The sequence below is a fragment of the Anopheles funestus genome, chromosome 3RL, assembly GCF_943734845.2.
Source record: "Anopheles funestus chromosome 3RL, idAnoFuneDA-416_04, whole genome shotgun sequence".
In the NCBI taxonomy this organism is placed as follows: Eukaryota; Metazoa; Arthropoda; class Insecta; order Diptera; family Culicidae; genus Anopheles; species Anopheles funestus.
In genome coordinates, this window is record NC_064599.1 from 75024351 (window position 1) to 75043634 (window position 19284).

The window sequence follows — 19284 nt, forward strand, 5'->3', positions numbered from 1 at the left end:
TTTGTTGCAATAAGTTTCTTTTCACTCAAATAATGCTTTAAATTAAAAACAGAATATAAAATCAGAAAAAAATTTACAAAAAATTTTCAACTCGAAAATTTCATAAGGCTTACCCCTTACGTTTTTTTTGGGAAATTTTGCAACAAAAATTAAATTGATTTATTTTAATGCCAATTGATTGAAATAAGTTTCTTTTCACTCAAATAATGCTTTAAATAAAAGAAAAAATAAAAAATAATAAAAAATCGCACATTTTCGTTCAACTCACTCGCACATTTTCCTTTCTACTCACGTATTCACTCTTTTTGCCATTCGACTCACCACAGCTACTTGCTTACACTCATGAGTGAGTAAAATGACCGAACCTTAACTTATACGTGTATGTTGGGTTTTTTTATGACTCCGAAATGAGTCGTTAAACGAGCTGACTCATAATAACGACTCATTCGCTCTGAGTTAGCTCACTAAAAAGAGTTGTCATTCTCATCTCTAGTAAGCTGTCGGTGGCATGTTGCTTGTCATATGGTGAGACTGCACCATGTCTTCCCAGCCATCGTGCCATACGTTTATTCGTGCTGTTGCATATGGGAAAGATGTTTTTTTGTTCATTTCTGTCCGTTGCACATGTTTTGTATTCTTTGGTGAGTTTTTCTTTTTCATGAGCAATATGTTCTGATATTGGGGAATTTCATTCTAAATAAGAATAGATTGGTTGTTGAAGAATTGTATAGTACAGGAAACGTTCGCGTCCTGGCCTTTGTTCGTAAATGTCACATTAATCATAGCCACAAATCGCATGTTTTGTGCGTTGTGGCATGTTTTCGCAATTCAATTACGTCGTTAACGCACATCAAGTCTGGCTCCTCCATCAGGCCCAACTAAACCGTCCGCCAATAAATCCATCCAGAAAAAGTAAAAACAAACAATACTGCACCATACTGTATCTTATACGTCCATTTTGGTATGTTCTTCACAATGACACACTGCCCGATGGAAGATGGATGACGGAGGGAACCGCTCTCACTGGGAGGGTAAAATGTCAATGAATCGTGAAATTGTTCACTGTCGCTGATGTTTGGCCGTCACGGGCACACACAACCCCACCGCTCTGATTACCGCTGTCACCCTTCTCAGTAAGAAAAATGACGTTTGAATGGTAAAAGCCCAACATTTCGTTTACGTATTGCTAAAGGAATATTGGATTCGAGCGCGGGGGGATCGAATTGGATCGTAACACACACATACACACTCCGGTCCGGTACCCATTTACGGTCGAAAAAGGAGAGTTTGCTGGAAATGATCCTAATTTGTCATGTGAAAGACACTTGCGGGATGGGAAATGTCAACGATTGCTTTCGGGGGGCTTTTTGATAAGTAAATAAATAATCAACTTGGAAGCTTTCACTCGATCTGGTTGCAAATATTGTCAAGGTAAAAATTATATTTGCTTTATAACTTTCGTTTTTTTCCATTTTCGTTTACAGATTGTTGAACGTTCTGTGAGGAAATAAAACTTAAACGGTATGTATCTTTCCCAAGCAAAATTTTTGCTATATGAGTAACTTTGCCTCAGCTGTGTTGCATACGCAGGAAGTTTAGATTTTTTTGTAAAAAAAAAAGGTTTCACCGCTCTTGGTTTCACATTCTATGAATCATTGATATTAACATTGATCTTCAGACTAGATCATATGAGAAATGGTCAAGAGTGAATCATGCTATGACTGCTTGGGGACAACATTTCAACGACCTTCCAGGGCGGAACTTGATGAGAATTCCCAACAGTGCGGGGATGTTTCTTAGCCGGAAGCGACACTCTCAAATTGAATATCACTCCAATCTTTGATCAGTACTCGTTTGAAGTTTGGTTCTGAAAGATCGTCTTTGTGAAGAAGTTTTGAAGAGGACACGTCTGAAGTGCATTTAACGCTGAGAGTGAAGAAGATGAATGTAGAGGTTGAAATTGTGAGAAAAATAAGTACATTGTGATAATTGCCTTGCGACTGTCAGTGTTTTCGTTAAAAAAAAGTTTACTGACAGATTGTAGTGTGAGTTGTAATTTTTTATATAAAATTAAAACATCAAAACATATTTTTATGTGCCATTGTAGTTTTATAAATTCAAAAGTGATGCACTTCGTTACTGGAATTAATTATGTGAATTATTTAATTACTAGAACAACACGGCAAGTTCGTTTATTTTTCATCCTCTTTCTGTATTTGATACTGGAATGTTAAACATGTGTAATGAAAATTAATTATGTATGACTATTGTTTTAAATGATTGATGCATTATCTCGCTATCTGCATTAGATGTGATCGACATTGTTGTAATTTATATATCAATTCGAAGTGATCCAAAACAAAAAGTACTGTTTACTTTAAACATGTAACCTTTTGTGTGTTCTGTACCATTAGACCTTTATTCCATTGATCGATTTCCATTCCATTCTCTTCTTGGCTTTAACGACCTTACAGGACACGCCGGCCATTTCTGGCTTACTAGACTTATTTTTACCACGTAGCCGGATAGTCAGTCCTTGCTACGGGGGGACGGTCCGGATGGGATTTGAACCCGGTCCGGCCGTGTGGACTGGCGCCGTTTATCACATGCACCACCGGGCCGCCCATTCCATTCCATTATTGTTCATGAATCAATAGTTAGTCTATCTTTAATCCTTCACAAAAAAAAATCCTTCACAAAAATCAATATACGTCGCCTCTTTCCCAGAAGTAATCCGAAAGGAGCTCTTCCATTTAATTATTCTTCAGGCAGCTACACTCACTTCGGCTTTACCATTAGCTTACACCTTCTCGGGAAGAGTCTCGAATATGCTTTCCATCGGCACTATCGATATAACGTCCTGATAACGTGAACGATATAGACGAAAAGGCAGTGAGCGAAATTTACAATTGTAATTCACCACAAGGAAATCTTCCCCGTTTGCCAACGATCCAACTTCCATCCTTTCCCCACCTGGACAGGTGGTTCCCATAGGATTTGTATCGGATTTGTGGGGTGTATTTGTGCGCGCGTGTGTATACGGGCACGCACAGTAACCATCGATAACGCCCCAAATTAATGCTGATGGATGCTGTACCGTAAGCCATAATTGATGGTAAACATTTTATATTCCACCGCTGTCTCCCTCGGTGAAGCATCGTACCCGATGTGCTCGAGTATATTTAATGAACGCACATGGGAAGATTTACGATATGATTGATATGTTTCCGGAAGGATGCAGTGGACTACGGTGGGTGGTGGTAACGGTACAGCGAGTAGTGGAGAAGATGATTGCTATGGAGATAATTCTGCATTTGCTGATTGGCTTTCAATGTTACTGTGAATGTTTTGCGATAAAGGTATTCCTTTTGATCCTCACACAGGTATCGAAGATTTTTCGATGCCTTGAAGCTTTTGTATAAAAAATGTCTTCAAAGTGGTTAGAGTTTTGTTTTCTGTAAGAAAATAAAAATTCAAGTGTAGTTAAATATTTTTTAATAAGCTAGGATTTGATAAGAATTCAAAAGGCCAAATAATCATAAATCAAACAAATAATCTAATGTCAATATGACTCTCAGAAGTCGAAAGGCAAACTTAGAGATAGGCAAGTCTCTGAATATGGACTGTGAAATAGAGGTTGCACTGATCAGAGGAGGTCACAGACATCTCGCAGATTAAGAAGATGAAGAAGAATTTTTTTTTAAATGATTAAAACCAAAATGGTTTATAATATTTTGGTAATGATCTAGCTTATCATATATTTTTTTAAGAAAAAAAGATTTGTAAGATTTGTAAGATAAAATAAAACATTAACAATAACTGTTTTGACAAAAAATAATAATATTGCAACAATATCCTGAAAAATACAATGGAAAAATTAAAAATAGAAATGACGCTTTACTAATTATCCCATTTGTATTGGCAAAAGGTACATTCAACTAATTGAGTTAACCACGGCAAAAGTGTTTGTGCAACATCGCATTATCCCATTTTGCCATTTGTAGTTGTGATTTAATTTTATTCATTTAAAAAAACACACCAGTTTTTCTCGAGATATTTGCACGGAAACGCAAAATTTGGTTGGCAGGATCAAAATGGTTAAACGGTGTCGCGTGATCCCTTTTTGGCCGTATCAAATTCCCGACAGAATTCTCGGACTAAGTAAAGCTTAAGATTCAAATAATTGGATTCCAGCTAGGGGGAACGGGGGAGGGCAAATGATCTGGGTAAGCTTTATACGGCGTAAAAAGGTTTAATTGGAATTTTCTTTCCCATAACCCTCCCCATGTCCCGGGCCACCATTTTGGACGTGCACTATAAACGGTTTAGCAGATATTCGCATTAATGCTCCGCTGTTAGTAAGCGAAGTGAGAAGATGCCCTTTGGCTTCACTTCGGGGTGTGTGTGTGTTACTTTTGCCACAAGGAAAAGGGTACGAAAAGCCAAAACCCTTCGCAATTTATGACTGACTTTAACGAAGAAATACGTGTGCACGTACACATACTCAGGTGCTAATGACGGGCTGGAATGGAGTAAAATCCTTCAGGAGCTACCATAAGCCTGCAAGGGTGAATCGGCTTCGTGCGAAGCATCTTTTAATCCATGGCCCGAGGCTTAGTGCACACTTTATGAGTTTTAATTTAATTTTTGCTTTCCATGCTTTTAGGGCGATAAGTTTCTGTGAGGGATAGAAGGATTGGGGTTTATTTTTTCCGAGTAAAAGTAGTAAACGGAGTTGTCGGACGTTTACTTTTTCTCGGTTAGAAGCTCAAGTTATTCTTTACCTGAAATGGTTGGGTTTAGAATTGGTCAAAAGCATTGTGTTTAGTACGAGTGCACTAGAAGAAAACGAACCTTCCCAACAACACTTAGTGCATTAATTTTGATCTCTTATTAGACACCATCGAGTGCCATAGCGTTGTGAGTTTTTATTTATTCATATTAACAGCACCGAAACATTCTTTCGAAAGCATCCCTAAAAACCAGCGGCGGTCAAGATGTTGAAGAGATAATAAACTTGTGCTCGTAATGGTGTAGATTATGGAAAATATGTATGCACATAATTAAGTCTCCCAACGGGGGGTGGTGTTTAGGTGGCGAGGCGTTTTGTAAACTTCCGGAAAATGAAACAGTGCTAAAATATTATGTTTATTTTGCACTTTTGCCTGTTGAGAAGATGAAGGCATTTTGGGCTTTTGATATTTATGAACATAATTAATTAGATGTTTGTTGGTTTTACCCTTTTGAAGGAGAAAATGTTATTCTAAAAAAAATGATATGAAATGCACTTGAAAAGTTAATTGCAAAATATTTAATAAGCTATCAAAACAGGAACATGATGCTGGTACTCTATTTAATCTGTCAATAGATTTTAATAGAAAAACGTAAATGAAATGTTTAAAAAGCTTATATAACAAAAAAATTAACATTAATAAAAATGTTTGATTAACGTTGAAAAAATAATCAATATTCGTTGTTCATCAATCCGTTTTGTGACGTATTTTATTTATTGAATAACAAGAAAAAAAACGATTCGAAGTGGTTTATAAAACTCGGTATAAGTTTCTAACATCCGCAATGTTTGAATAGAATCATTTGTCAATACTCTTGAAAACCAACCCGAGTATGAAATTATCCCCGGGTGGTGATGAAATTCAAAAAGTTAAACAAAAATGAGTCTGAATATTTGCATTTTAAAACAAATGCAATTATAGTTTTGTTGTTGATTTCTGGACTGAATGTTTTTACTCATGCGAAAAAATAAATCACTAAACGAACGGAAACCAAATAAAACTGCAAATTTATTCTATTAATATTTTGGTACGATTTGTTTATTTCGCCGTTGAGTAAAACAAAGTGATTTTTTCACGTTTTTTTTTTTTTTAAATATACCTCCCTCTATTTTTCTAATGTTTGTAGTTTGTTTATGCAAAAATATGAAGCTAAAGTAGAAATTAAATTAACTTTACACTGAAGTACTAGCATCAGCGCATCATCCACTTTTCTATTTATTTGATGAAGAGCGGCAGCTCTACGGAAAGAACTAATCCATTTGTGCATGAAACCGATAACTAGCAATGTTCAATAATAAAAAAGAAAACTCATCATCAGTATTGATGGGAAAAATTTATGGCTCCGTATGTCACCGTCAAGTGAGCTCGCATAAAGAAAAGGATACTTCTTCGATTTTTCTGCCATAAAAATGCAAGAACCCGTGATGGATGCATTATTGACTGAACGGTAAAAACACAGGCAAGCAGAACATCTTTCCATCAACTTCATTGGTAGCTGATGAGACTTGTCTGAGGATCATCCATCGTTGTAAAATTATCTCATTTCCGACACTATTTCGCACAAAAAAAAACCGTTTTCGAACAAAGTGTCGCAGAGTGAGCTTCATTACTTTGCGTTATGAATAGCCCAGTAACGTGTTTCTTTTGTTAGCAAGATGTGTCTCATTTTGTTGGAAAGAGAATGAAGAATAAATTATATAGTATATTGAGTTTCTGGAAGTAATACTTAAAGCGAAGATAAAGCGCGTAACATTGCAAATGAATCTTTTAATAAAGTTATTTTTTTAATCGCTTTTATTGTTGCACTTCTTTTCAGTTTTAGCTTAGAATGTTATAAAAATATTATTATTCATAATATATTATTTTTAAATGAAAACTATTTAGAATCTTTTATGACCAAGTTTTTTGTTTTGAGTAATACAAAGGTTTTGGATTCTCAATATCAATTTCAATCAATATTGAAAGCATTGCTCTATTATTTCAATATAATAACTTATCTAGGATGAAAAGAAAAACCACAAAATAAAAGCTCACAATACTTACCATCACATAAACTACTTCAAACAAAGTGAAACAAGAAATCTAGTTTTAACTTTGTTTGTGACCCTTTCTATTCCTTGCGAACGAATTTCAAAGCATCTAAAAAGGATTATCATTACAACACCATTGAAAGAGGAAATGGTTTGATGATGCAATTGATTATCTGCGGTAATGCAGATAACAATGACAATCTCTACAGAATGGCTTTGAAACGGAGTACGATTTTTCTAAGTTCATTAATACTTTGGCATTCTTTTTTCAGCCTAGTTGAGTGTACTTCAATTTTTCATCTTAAATTCCTAACGCATCATAGAAAATACCACTTTTACAAAGAATTCGAAAAGAATTTCTCACTGAAATAGCACTGCGAAACTATTGTCTGACTCATTCCCCATTCAAACACAACAATCATCTATTGCTTTACCCTTCTGCGAAGCAACCAATTGTCAATCGTTGATGAGAGACGCACTTGCAAAGAAAAAAAGAAGGATCACCTACTTCTCAACAACGTTATTGATCTACAGCGCGTGTGTGTGCCGCCACTGCTGTTGAGATTGTAATAACACACTTCCCCCTGACAGCAAGGTTACAGCCGTACGAAACAATTGTACTGCGACCCAGTTTTCGCGAAATCCCTTACCCCTGGCATTTCGGTCTCACGTGCGTCGCTTGTCAGAATGCTGTGTTGCGCCTGTAGTACGTCATCTTCCCACATGCAGGTGCCCCGCACTCGTAGGCAGGCATAGCGCACGTGCGGATGTTCCAATTATTATCGATGGCCACCGAAATCGAAATCGCATCTCATGCCGACAAAAATGGCACCAGAGCGTATGTGTGGTGTGCGCACCGATGGCAACCGCAGTGGGATCAATTTACTTTCGCCCGAAACGAGATGCTGCACTGTTGATGCACGGAACGATATTTACCTTGGCATTGCTACCGAGTAGTTGGTCGGGTGCCCCGAGTTTCTGTGCCGAGGTCTTTTATGCGTGTTTGTGGCTTTTCTAATGAAGTGTTGAACAGGCGAATGGTTTTGCATGGAACGTATTGGGAGATTTTCCGAGTGCCGAGTACTTGATGTTTTGCTATTGAAAACTGAACCGAGTGCACTTTCGGTTTGCTTCTCTATATCACTTCAAACCGAAAGAGAAAACCTTACACGTTGTTTTGATTTAATAATGGGGGGTACTGGCTCAATATCATCATTTTTAAGATGGTGATTATTGCTTAAGTGGAGATACGTATAATTTTTACAAGGAGTTATGGATTTATGTAGAGGACAAAGAAAGGTTGAGTAATAGTACAGAACTGTATGAACGAAATGTTGATGAAAGTAGAATAATAAATCAATAATTTTAATGATTTAGTGTATTTTTTTGTTAACTTTTGCACATATTTACAACAAAGAAAAGATAACGAAAAAGAATTTTACATTAAACTTTCTAATTTCATAACTACTTTTGAAACTCATGCAAGTCCTTAATTTGTTGAAATATTTTCCATATTCATTTTATTGCTATTTTTTCTTTTTATTTTCTACTGTCTTTTTTATTATAATTCTTTATATGACCTAACCGCTATAAAAAAAAAATTATGTATACTAAAGTTTAAAATAGATCGGAATAAAATGTTTGAAGTAAAATAAAACTTTAATCTAATAGCTTCCTTCATTTTTTTGGTGTTTCCATTTTTTACCGACACAACCCAGTCATGATTATGAAAATGATATATGAAAACAAATAAGTCCAAAAGTAGAAGAAAAAAACACCCGATCGTATCCAAAAGTAAATAAATTAATGAAATTATTTCATCTTATTTCTTAGATTTTGATAAATTAATATTTTAAGTCTTGTCTTGTATTATTTTTTTTCTATGTTGGTGCACAGTTTGAAGAATAAAACATTATTTTTTACATTGTAATTTTCCCATGACCTTCCTTCAAAATTATTAAAAACCTTCAAGAGTTCAATAGTCTTCCAACTACGTCAAACTGATTTATTTTCTTTATGAATTAGTTAACAACAGTTTCACAGCGTTTACTTAACACGATAAAATGAAAACAATATCGATCAATTTATTTTTGCCAGGTTGGCATTTACTGTTTGATTTCCATGACTGCAAGAACTGCACAAGAATGGTGATTTAAGGCCCCTCGAGCTGACAGCAAATGATTTGATAGCATGATGCAGTACTCGGGTATCGCTTCGTTCGGTAGAGATTATTCAACTTCTCCAAACGTCTTGTTTGCTAGCGCTCCTTCTGCCAATGTACGGTTGGTTGCACATTTAACCGAGATTAGACAGCTTCACCCATTCTTGAAGCGTCTGCACTCAAGATGCAATCATGCGACGGGACCGCGACCATCCTCCAAAATAGGTAAGCTCCGTAAACCTCCGTCGAGTGACAAACGAGATGATGATTTACGTGATTCGAATCATATCGCTCGTTTCGGAAAAGCCGGCTCCAGATTGACACTCCATGGCAAGTGTTTGGAATAAATCCCAATACACACTGCTACCCGACCTGTTTGTGCCTTACCGCGCGCGCACTGTTCTCGTTGCACGGCGGGTTACAAACGCAAAGAGCAAACAAAACCCGGTTACCGTTTGCTGTTGCCTGCTGCACGCAAAACGCATCCACCAACCAAACAGCATCAGCTCGTGTACATTAGCGGAAAGAGGTCCGGGCATTACCAGGGAACTGTGGCAAAGTGAAGCCACATTCCCGCGGTTTTGTGCTGAAATTTTGTTCGACGTGACGACGTCCACGTTCGGGGGAGGTTGCGATTGTAGATCACACCGGGCAGGGTAGCCAGGTGCAGGCGTGTTTGCATTCCTGGTGGCATTCGTAGCCCATTCGCCTCACCCTTCCCTCCAACACACACCGCCATCCTTCCCCCCCCAAAAACGTGGAATGGGGTTTTCGTACGCGGTAGTAATATCATTTGCATATTGATTGAAATCGAAATTCGAAATTCAATCAATTTCCGCATGATATGAATTTTTAGTCAATTTCATTACACATTATGCAATTTGTCTCGTTGCAAGTTATTTTATTGCGTAGAAAGTAGCACCAGTTGGCATGATGAATGGGTAAGGTTTTTGGAAAATGTATTTCTTTTTTCTCTTCGTACTCAGAGGAATATATTGTACAAACAGATGCAAATTCTCCCAAAAAACTGAGTAGCAGTCCCTAAGGGGGATTTTTTTTGAGAATGATGGCTAAACCAATCTAGATATATCGGGTATTTTGACTCTTTGTTGCTTCAATTCCACTATGTGATGAGTAGGAAAATTTGCATATTGCATCAGCAACGTTATTGGGGGATTTTGATAACATTTGCTAAACAACTTCGTATTGAAATATGTTTTTTGAATGCATATTTTAAACAAGTTATTGTCTAGAAAAATAAATCAATTCTTTTCAAGTTCATTCGGTTTTACCAGACTACATTGAAGCCGTTTAAGGTGGAAGGCCGATAGAAAGTTTAATATATGGACATGATTTGTTCCCACCTTCAACGTATGCAATTCGCATAACAAAGATTTGATAAAAAAATTAATTACTCAGCAATGCAACACAGGATCTTTATCCTTGTTGTAAATTAGAGCTTGAAATAAAATTACACTCAAACAAACTTTCCTCAAGTGCGCACGCAACATTACACAGAGAGAGAGAGAAATTGTACAATATTACCGATAAATAATGCTGTAAGTATTGCCATTTATAGTTACACTAAATTATTGCAAATGAGATAAACGGTTTCATAACATTAAAATTACATTGAAAAAAAGCATCATATTATAATGTTTTACCATTTTACACCAAAGAAGAGGTTTTGTTTTGTACAAATTTCGCTAATGATTTCAAACTGGTGAAAACCACCTGGCGTCTCCATCGATACATGATTCCGTGGAAAAATTCTTTATATTTTATCACTTTTTCTTCATTAAAAAGATATCACTCCATTCCGTATCATGGCAGATGGGAGGGGGGGGGGGGGGGGGGGGTTGGGGGTTTGGTTGGAAATCAACCCGAAGCGAATGTGATAATTAACGAGCTGTTGAAATTTGCTATCAAAATAAAAAAAAAACTGGAAAAGAAATCGATCTGCAGCAACAAAAAACACGGAATGTTCGAAAAACAAGCAACTCATTTGCAGTGAAGCTTTTCTTCCGTTCCAGGGGTTTTCACTTGGTTTCACTTTTGGGCAAAAGGGATTGTATGAAATGGTTCATTAAACGGCAAACAGCTACCATATGCTGCTGCTAATTGGTGATTAATTAAAATCAAACCACGCGCAATGAGAAGATGAGCTACGGGGCCCGGGTACCGTGTTGCATAGGAAAGGTCTGAGAGCAAAAAAAAAAACAACCGAAATGTGGTACATATTTTTGAATATTTTCTGATCTGGTTTCAGAGCGGTTTCTTTACACATTCGCAAGAAACAATGTGTCTTGTGAGCTGTATTTTGTTCTCCTATCGTATCATTAAATCGTAATGTTTATTTTCCAGATGTGAGCTTGTTGGCCATGCAAACCATGAGCTTCATTATACAGTGCTTTGCTTACAGTGAAGCGAAATTAATTACCCAAACCTTGTGAAAGGTTAATTAACGCCTGTGCGGGTTAAAGAATGGGTTTCCAAAAAAGACTTACGCGTGCCTCAACCTTCAAGGAGGTGTATTGAAATTAAATTAACAATTGTCTTTGAATGCTTCGCTCATAGCAAAAAAAATCATCTCACATGTCTTGTTAATAATGTAAAATTTATTCTTTCACTCAAAACGGAAACACTCTTGTCGGTCTTGTCGGGTTTTTTGTCAAACCAAAGATTGATCGCTTCCAGCGAAATCAATTTATTATTTATCACGCTGATGTGTTTTATGTAATTTTGCCCTCCCAAAAAACCAAACCGTACCAACCGAGAACGAATCGTTTGTGACAGATTTATGTATTTCCAAGTGGAAGTAGAACCATATTCCGGTACGGTTTCTTGCAAAACGGTTTCTTTGTCGCGTCCCGGACAACTATGGCTGGCTGGCAGAATGCTTCGCAAAACCGTTCTCATGTCGGGACAAATTACTTTACCCCAAACAATGATTTTACCAGAGCGCACCCAATGTAGCCCCAGCCAAACCAATTGTGTGCTTACGCGAGCGGGCAAAATTGCTGGCTGGCACACTAATGTGCGCCCGATGTTCGGACAAACTGAACCGTTTGTGCTTGCGGGTGAAACATTTATGCGGCAAGCAGGAACGGTTACCGCATGTCGTAAGGATAGTCGCGCTTTTCTTCACGTTTGCTGTTTTTTGTTGTTGTTGTTGCTACGCCCCTGCTGAAGAAAACAATTGTTCCGATCCGTGAGATGTTCACGGTACCGAGCAGACGAGAACTGTCAAGCGTTTGCTAGACTGGTCTCGGTTGACATGTTTCCTGGTGTGGCGGGTTGCACACAGGAGTCTGATTCCATACGACACAGCCACAAACAAGCTGCTGCTTTACCGTTCTTACTGTCCCATCGCTATTTCGTCCTCCACATTTTTTTTTCGTTTGTCTGCTCTCTAAAACACACACACACAAAAGGAATGATGCCTTTTCTCATACTCGCGACCCAAGTACAGGCAATGAAATTTTTCTGACAGAAAGAAGCTACTTTTGCTATGTTGCTTCTCGTCGCATATTTCATCTTCCCGTGCCCAACTAACCGCAGTACAAATTTTTATTTCAACCCGAAAAAAAATCTATCTTGATGAGCAAGATTGAATTCCATTTTCGGTATATTTCTTCCACATGAGTTTGCGTCTGGTTGCGGAATGGTCGCAAAATGATCGCAATGTGTATCGTCTTAATGTATGGCCTACGAATAGTAAAAGCATAAGGAGGGAAAAAAATGTCGGAAAAATGCTGTCCAAAAATACAACGCAAACATGGCTAGATGTCTCTTTCACACATGGTTTGCTGTAGCGTTCCGGAGCCATTGCCGATAAGAACGCAACAATGCAGGAAAATAATGTCATTGCCAGTGTGGTGGAATGTGGGAAATGTGAATGTGTGTGTGTGTGTGTTAGCAGTTTTGCTTCCGGCGTACCCGGCAAACCGGAAGACATCATCATCATCATCATCATCTTCTTCTTCTTCGTTTGCTGGTTCCAACATGAAAACGAAGAATGGAGGAAAACTGCGTCGTAGACACTTGTAAAAGGAAATCATTTCCTACCGCGTTGGACGCGTCCAACTCACTTGGCCACAATTGTCCGCGCGTATTGTCGGCGTCCAAACGTTCACATATTTCGGGGCGGAAATTCCAGGGAATGTCGACTTCTTTTGTACGCTTCAGCAAACGCTGGATGTGTTTTTTCCCGACCCCCTCCGAAATTTTCGAACATGGTGAATGTAATAAGGTGAATATTGGTAAACAAGACGTCATTGTTTGTCTGGCTCACTTCCTAATGGCAATAAAAATTTAAATGTATTTAAAGTTGGTTTAAATTGTTTATCTTCGACAATTTAATCGCATTGTTTTGAGTAATTAATTTCCATTCTTCATACGTCTAAACAAGACGAAATATACATGAAATATCACACTAAAGACAATGTAATTGCTCCATAAATGCTGTCAAGTTTACATTAAAGTTCAACTGTTCGAATAAGTTCTTAGGGCAACAAATAACAACTATCCTTCCAAACGCGACATTAAACTTCCAGGATTTGCATACTCCTCTACTGCACGGAATTAGACCGGCAGATAAGAGTATGGTTTTAAAACTGTTCGCAAATTATGTCATCCACATCATTGGAAACAAAGATGCTGTGATTGATTTAAACGTCTTGCAATGTAGTATTAAGTAAAGTAAAAAAATGTTTTTTTGTAACCTAACTAAACACACTGAATAAACGTTTTATAAAAAAAAATAAGTTATTAAATAGTCAGGACGTAGAGGAAATCGGGTCATTTGCTCCATACTTCGTATATCTAAGGAGGTAATCTATTACGGTCAATTCAAACAGACAAACAGATTCAAATTCAAATTCAAATTCAGATTCAAATTAAATTTCATAGTTTGGGTATCCACGAATTCAAGCACTTCATTTTTGCTAATAGATGGTGAGTAGATTTATGTGAAAAACAGTTGTTTTATTATTCTATGCTTATAGTTGAAAAGGAAGTGTTTAATTTTGACTTAAACTTAAGCATATTATATCATATGAAAACTTTACTGCTTGTTATCATCGGGTTTAAAGTTTGTATGTCAAATCACGTTGAATTCTATTTTTTGAGTGGAATTTCCATAATTTGAGTTCTTTTTTAACCGGTGGTGAATTTTCCGTGCTGTAAATTCACATAATCACCGATAATTCGAAGTTTCGGCTAAAAGCGAACCCGCTTAATCGGCATTCTTCTTATTGTGAATCTGTTCCCCTGCACACACACCTTAAAATTACCGAGAAAATATCAATTAATTTGTTTTGTTGATCTTTCATTGTTAATATTTAATGCATTTATAATCTTTGATCATATAAATGGTATAGACCAAATTTTTCGTGAATAAATTATAGTTACAGAATTTTTGAAATTGAAAGAAAGTGATCTTAGATAGTGAACTACGCTGTTATCCAAAATATGCAGAAAAGCTTTTATTATTGGTATGTTATTCTAATCACAGTTAAACGAATTAATTTGTATTTTCTTGCCCATGTTAAAGCACAATCAATTACATTATCGTGCACGTTCCCGACGGCGCAACAGTGTTATTTATCTGCATGTTGACAATGTTTGTCATTTACTTCCACTTTTTACCATTCTGCCTACGTTCCACGCCCGCTATCGGTAATGAGGGCTAATGAGCCGCATGTAGTTCGTCAGAAAAACATCAGATGCGGTGAACAAAATGTTGACCGTACCATAGGCGCTGGCCAGAAACCAACGGCCAGGACGGGAAAGCATAAAATTTCCAAAAATACCGCTCCAAGCTTCTGACAATAAACTGTCCGTTATCGTTGGCCACTTCCGGCCCTCAGGGTTTCGGACCGGATGCTTCCATTTGCCGGCGGGGGGAGAGATTTTTTTCCTTTTGCTGGGCATTGATTAGAAGGGACGTCAAAATGTGCTAGACGTTTGGTTTGAGGATTCATGCCTTCCCGAGAAATAATCACATGACACGCTCGTGCGACCCCAAAACGTTCGGCCGGAAGCAGTAAACATTTTATCGAAGACGTCCTTTTGCGTCTCGTGTGGTGTTTTGTGTCTTCTATTTGCGTTTTTTTTCACTGAGGGTTTTGAAAGGTTCGTCCGTCCGAGGGCGTTCAGCCAAGGCACCGAACCGGAAGCGAAGTCGAAGAATGCTAATTAAAGACCGGTACACCACAGCGTAATGTCCGGTTGGAATTGAGGGAGGATTGTAACTCTCCCTTTGGGGTTTGGCGCCCTAAAGCAAATTTGGAGCAAAACTTGATTAGGAAGGAAAAGCTAAGGGAGAGAGAGAGAAAGCGATAAAAGAAAGCAAATAAGCATCCCTCTTCCAACGGTTTTGGGCTGGTGTGGTTAGTTGTGATACAAAATAAAAACCACAGTCCATTCCTTCTGGGGTATGACGCCAATGTTTCGTAGTGTGTCATAAAGATCATGAATATTTGCTCTGCCCCACTGGGCGTTTAGGCTGGAAGGGAAACAAATTAAATAAGGGAAAATAAACCAAAAAAAAACTCTGTAATACCGCTCCATACCGTTCAGACTAATGTCTCTGGTACGCTTTAATGTCATAAGGGCACACGCCTCCTCAGGATAGGTGGCATTCGCTTTCCATGCTAATAAAGTTTCCCTATCTTTACTGTTATCGTTACAGGTTGAGCTAATCGCTGGAGAGCATACATTTTTGCGGGTAAGTACGGTCGTGCGTTGTGTTGCGTGTTAGGTGCTTGGTGCGTGGGCACAAGATCGACAAGAGTAGCAACGAAAAAAAAGAAAAACTGGTGTTGTATGTTTCTTCACAATGGTTTTCAATGGCATGATAAGATTGGTTTGAATATTCAACATGTAAATACTGCAAGTTTATGAGTCAATGTGTTTCTACATCAACGTTGGTTACAGATTTGCGATAGCAAAAGAGTCGTTTAATCTGATTTGTGTTTTTATTAAGTTGTAGTCAAACAAGGATTGAAATCTATTGTTAATGTTACGCAAAAATGGCTATAATTTCACAACCTTCATTTCTGTATGCCAAACACTGATGCTATTGAACGATTTTTTTAAATTTGAATTAAGTTCTTAAGATGATTACCTGGTGACACCTTCAGATCGTTCGAGATATAACGATTTCGGTTATTAGTATCAGGTTACAAATTTAAAATTTGCTTAAATTAACAAAAGTACTGTAATTATAAAACTAATTTTAACCATCATTACCAAAGGAAGGATATACATTTAATATCTTTCAAATGGTTAGCGTAACAATTTAAAAAAGAATGAATTGAATGAAGAAAAGAATTAATGTTGATAAATTGAGTTTTGTTCAAAAATTTCTCATCATTTTGTCAATATAAAAAGGAGAAATTAAAATTAAAAAAATATTACATGTACTAGTCTATTGTGTGACCATTAGCTGGTCGTAATTGTAACTTAACCATGCTCAAGCCTTTAAGATATTGTAGCCGACTAGTCCTTGCAACAGGGAGACGGCCCAGATGGGATTTGACACCAGGTCCAGTCATTTTAATCCGGCGCAAGTTTATCACATACACCACACCATCCATAAATTCTTTGCAGTCGGAACATTAAACAAACAAAACACAGATGAAGTGACCTTTAAACGGAACACTCTTATGGCCTCAACAATGTTTAACGAAAAAAAGTTAATTGAACAAATAATAATGATAATGTTTAAGAATCACCTGACAGAAATTTTCCCGAAGGATTATTCCTAAAATGAGGTTTAAATTTTATGGGTTAGTAACAAAAAACACTATGATTCTTAGTACAATATCAATTTGAAGAAGAACAAGTTTTATTTAATTTTTAAGTTAATTAACATTTTTTTTTAATTATTTAATCAAGATATTCACTCACAGAGAATATCATGGCAATATTACTGTTAAATGTATTATAAAATTTCCAAATGTTTGATTCAATCATTTACTCCTTGAGGCACCTAAAACGCCCGATATTGAACCTAAAACGTAGTTAGATACATTTCCATTAATCAGCATCGCTTGACAGTTGTCAACGAACCGCACGGTTCATACAACAGATTTCAATCAACCAACAAATCAACCTCCCAAAATCACCCATTCATAATCAGCCTCGTATCATGGCGTGATGGTGCCATCTTCACAACGCCATCCTCGCCATCCAGCAACCAAAGGCTAATAAATTCGACACTTTACTTTTGCGTCTCGATCTTGCACCGATCGAAACCGTTCGGCGTAATTGCTGTCATCGGCCTCTGGTCTCGCTGGTAAGCGTGGCCGAAGTGCCGTCTGGTGAGATTATGTGCTTCGCAATGACAACCGGTACCGGTTCGGCGGTACCATCTTCAACGCTTGGTTTATGTTCATGAGGTGAGCTGTTGCATAAGTGACCTTAATTGCTTGGCTTAAGCCAGTGCAAACGTTCATACCGTATTCTCCTTTCGCTTGTTTCGCTCCTTTCGAATCGCATCTTCATCAAGCAATCGAGTCGAGAACGAGATCTCGACCCGGGAGAAACGGTCTACATCAGCTCGTCATGAATAATGCTTCCGTTATGGAAAGCATATTCTTCGATTTTCCTCAAGCAGCAAAGATTAATGATTGTGCGCTGTATGTTTTTTTTGGTGGGTGGTATGTCTGTGTGTGCCCCTCCATGATGGGTACGTGTTTGATTGCTTGCGGTTTATTTTCGGTAAATATCTCATAAATAAAACATGTACAAAGCACTTTACTTAGCACGCCGCACGCAAAGAGAAGGGAAAAGCGTGGAAAAATGAGGTAAAACGGAAAAGGCATGTAAGTGTTTGGGAGTTCTTCAATATCGCCCAGTGGTTTGATTTTTCTCTCCTCGCGAAAGCACGTCCTGATATTGGGGCGGGTGTTTTTTTTTCTCTCTTTACTAACATGCGCTAGACAGTTTTGTGGTCCTGGCCTGGGTGAGTAGTTTGAACGATGCCACAAGTGGAATAAACATCAATCTCAAGTACTTTAGCACATCCTTCAGCTGTCTCTTTAGCTTGCAATGAAGCTAAAAGCTCTCGGTGATCAAGGTTTGCTGTCTCGCCTCGCAACACAAGCGTCGTTGAAATTCATTGAACTTTACCAATCAGTTTATCCGGCCCTGGTAGGAAACGGAATCATTGCCGGTTCGATTCTGGCTGTATCATAATTCATCCTGCTCCATCATCCGTTGGTTTTTTGAAAATGGAAAACCACGCAAGTGTCACTTCTGCTGTTGTGGCTGTTCATGTGGAAAATGTAAAACAAACGGCTACAAACTTAACCCCCTCATGCTGTCATGCCCTTGGGCACAAATGGTTCTAAGAAGAAGGTTGTTTAATTGACGCTTATTAGTATAGTCTGTCACTTCGCTCACCGGTGCTAATACGTTACGATTCCGGTGAAACTGTATGGTGCAATGCCAAATCGAGCATTTACCTTTGAGAGAGGGAATTTATTAGCAGTGTGTGTCACAGCTGCTAATTATTTCACTAGAAACGCTGTAGATTGATCAATTGCCCTCTCAGTCGAATGTCTGGGGTTGAGAATTATGTAGAATGTTTGATATTGACATTTGTGGCTCGACCACGGTTAAGGATCAAAGGATTAGACGTTTCGAGTTTTGGAAGTGGAAGTGGCGAATTAATAATTAATTTTCCAAGATGTCAGCAAGACAATTAATAGCACGTAATAAAGTGGAATTATTTGTGTTATTGCAAATTAGAAATTTCGCCCACAGCATATGCTCGAGAGCTCGTTAGTATTTTTAAACTCTCCAAAGCAAACAACGCCCACTCGCGGATTCAAGCAAAGGAAAAAAAAGGAATCGTTGCTGGCGGTTTGTTTTGCTGTCAAATTTTTCTTTTCTTATTACTCCCCCTCCCTCCCTTGAGGATGGGGTGGAAATTTCAGGAGGAAAACTTGGCGCTGTTAGTGTTTAGCTTTCAGCGAAAGAAAAGAAACAAAGCTCAAGCAAACAACTGCCAGGTTAATGCTTCAAAACTCATTCTATTTTCTCTGCGTCGTTTCGTGGATAATCTGTAGGTCTTAAAGTTTTTGTGCAAAAACACAAACAAACACAAATGGTTGGTGTCCCGGGCCGTGCCACTTCCGCTGCCATGCCATGGTTGTATCGCGCTCGGTGTACTTCGGCTGGTTGGCAATTGAAATGGGACACCATGGTGACCATGGGATGGGTAACTCGAGGACCATCGCAACGCATTAATAGGTGGAGGGTGCTAGAAAACAAAGCGGCTAGATGAATG

At 37.9% G+C, this 19284-nt stretch overlaps 1 protein-coding gene across 5 annotated transcripts in view; it reads left to right on the top strand.

The window, feature by feature from the left end:
* The window catches only part of LOC125766958 (proteoglycan 4), a 141359-nt gene that overhangs the window by 83652 nt on the left and 38423 nt on the right, over positions 1-19284 (top strand). For 4 of the 5 annotated variants that reach the window (XM_049433091.1, XM_049433090.1, XM_049433093.1 and 1 more), the window contains 2 exons: positions 1485-1521; positions 15679-15714. The gene's annotated coding sequence lies outside the window, so the exon portion shown is untranslated. The remainder of the gene's footprint in view (positions 1-1484; positions 1522-15678; positions 15715-19284) is intronic. The other variant, XM_049433092.1, reaches the window with a different exon arrangement.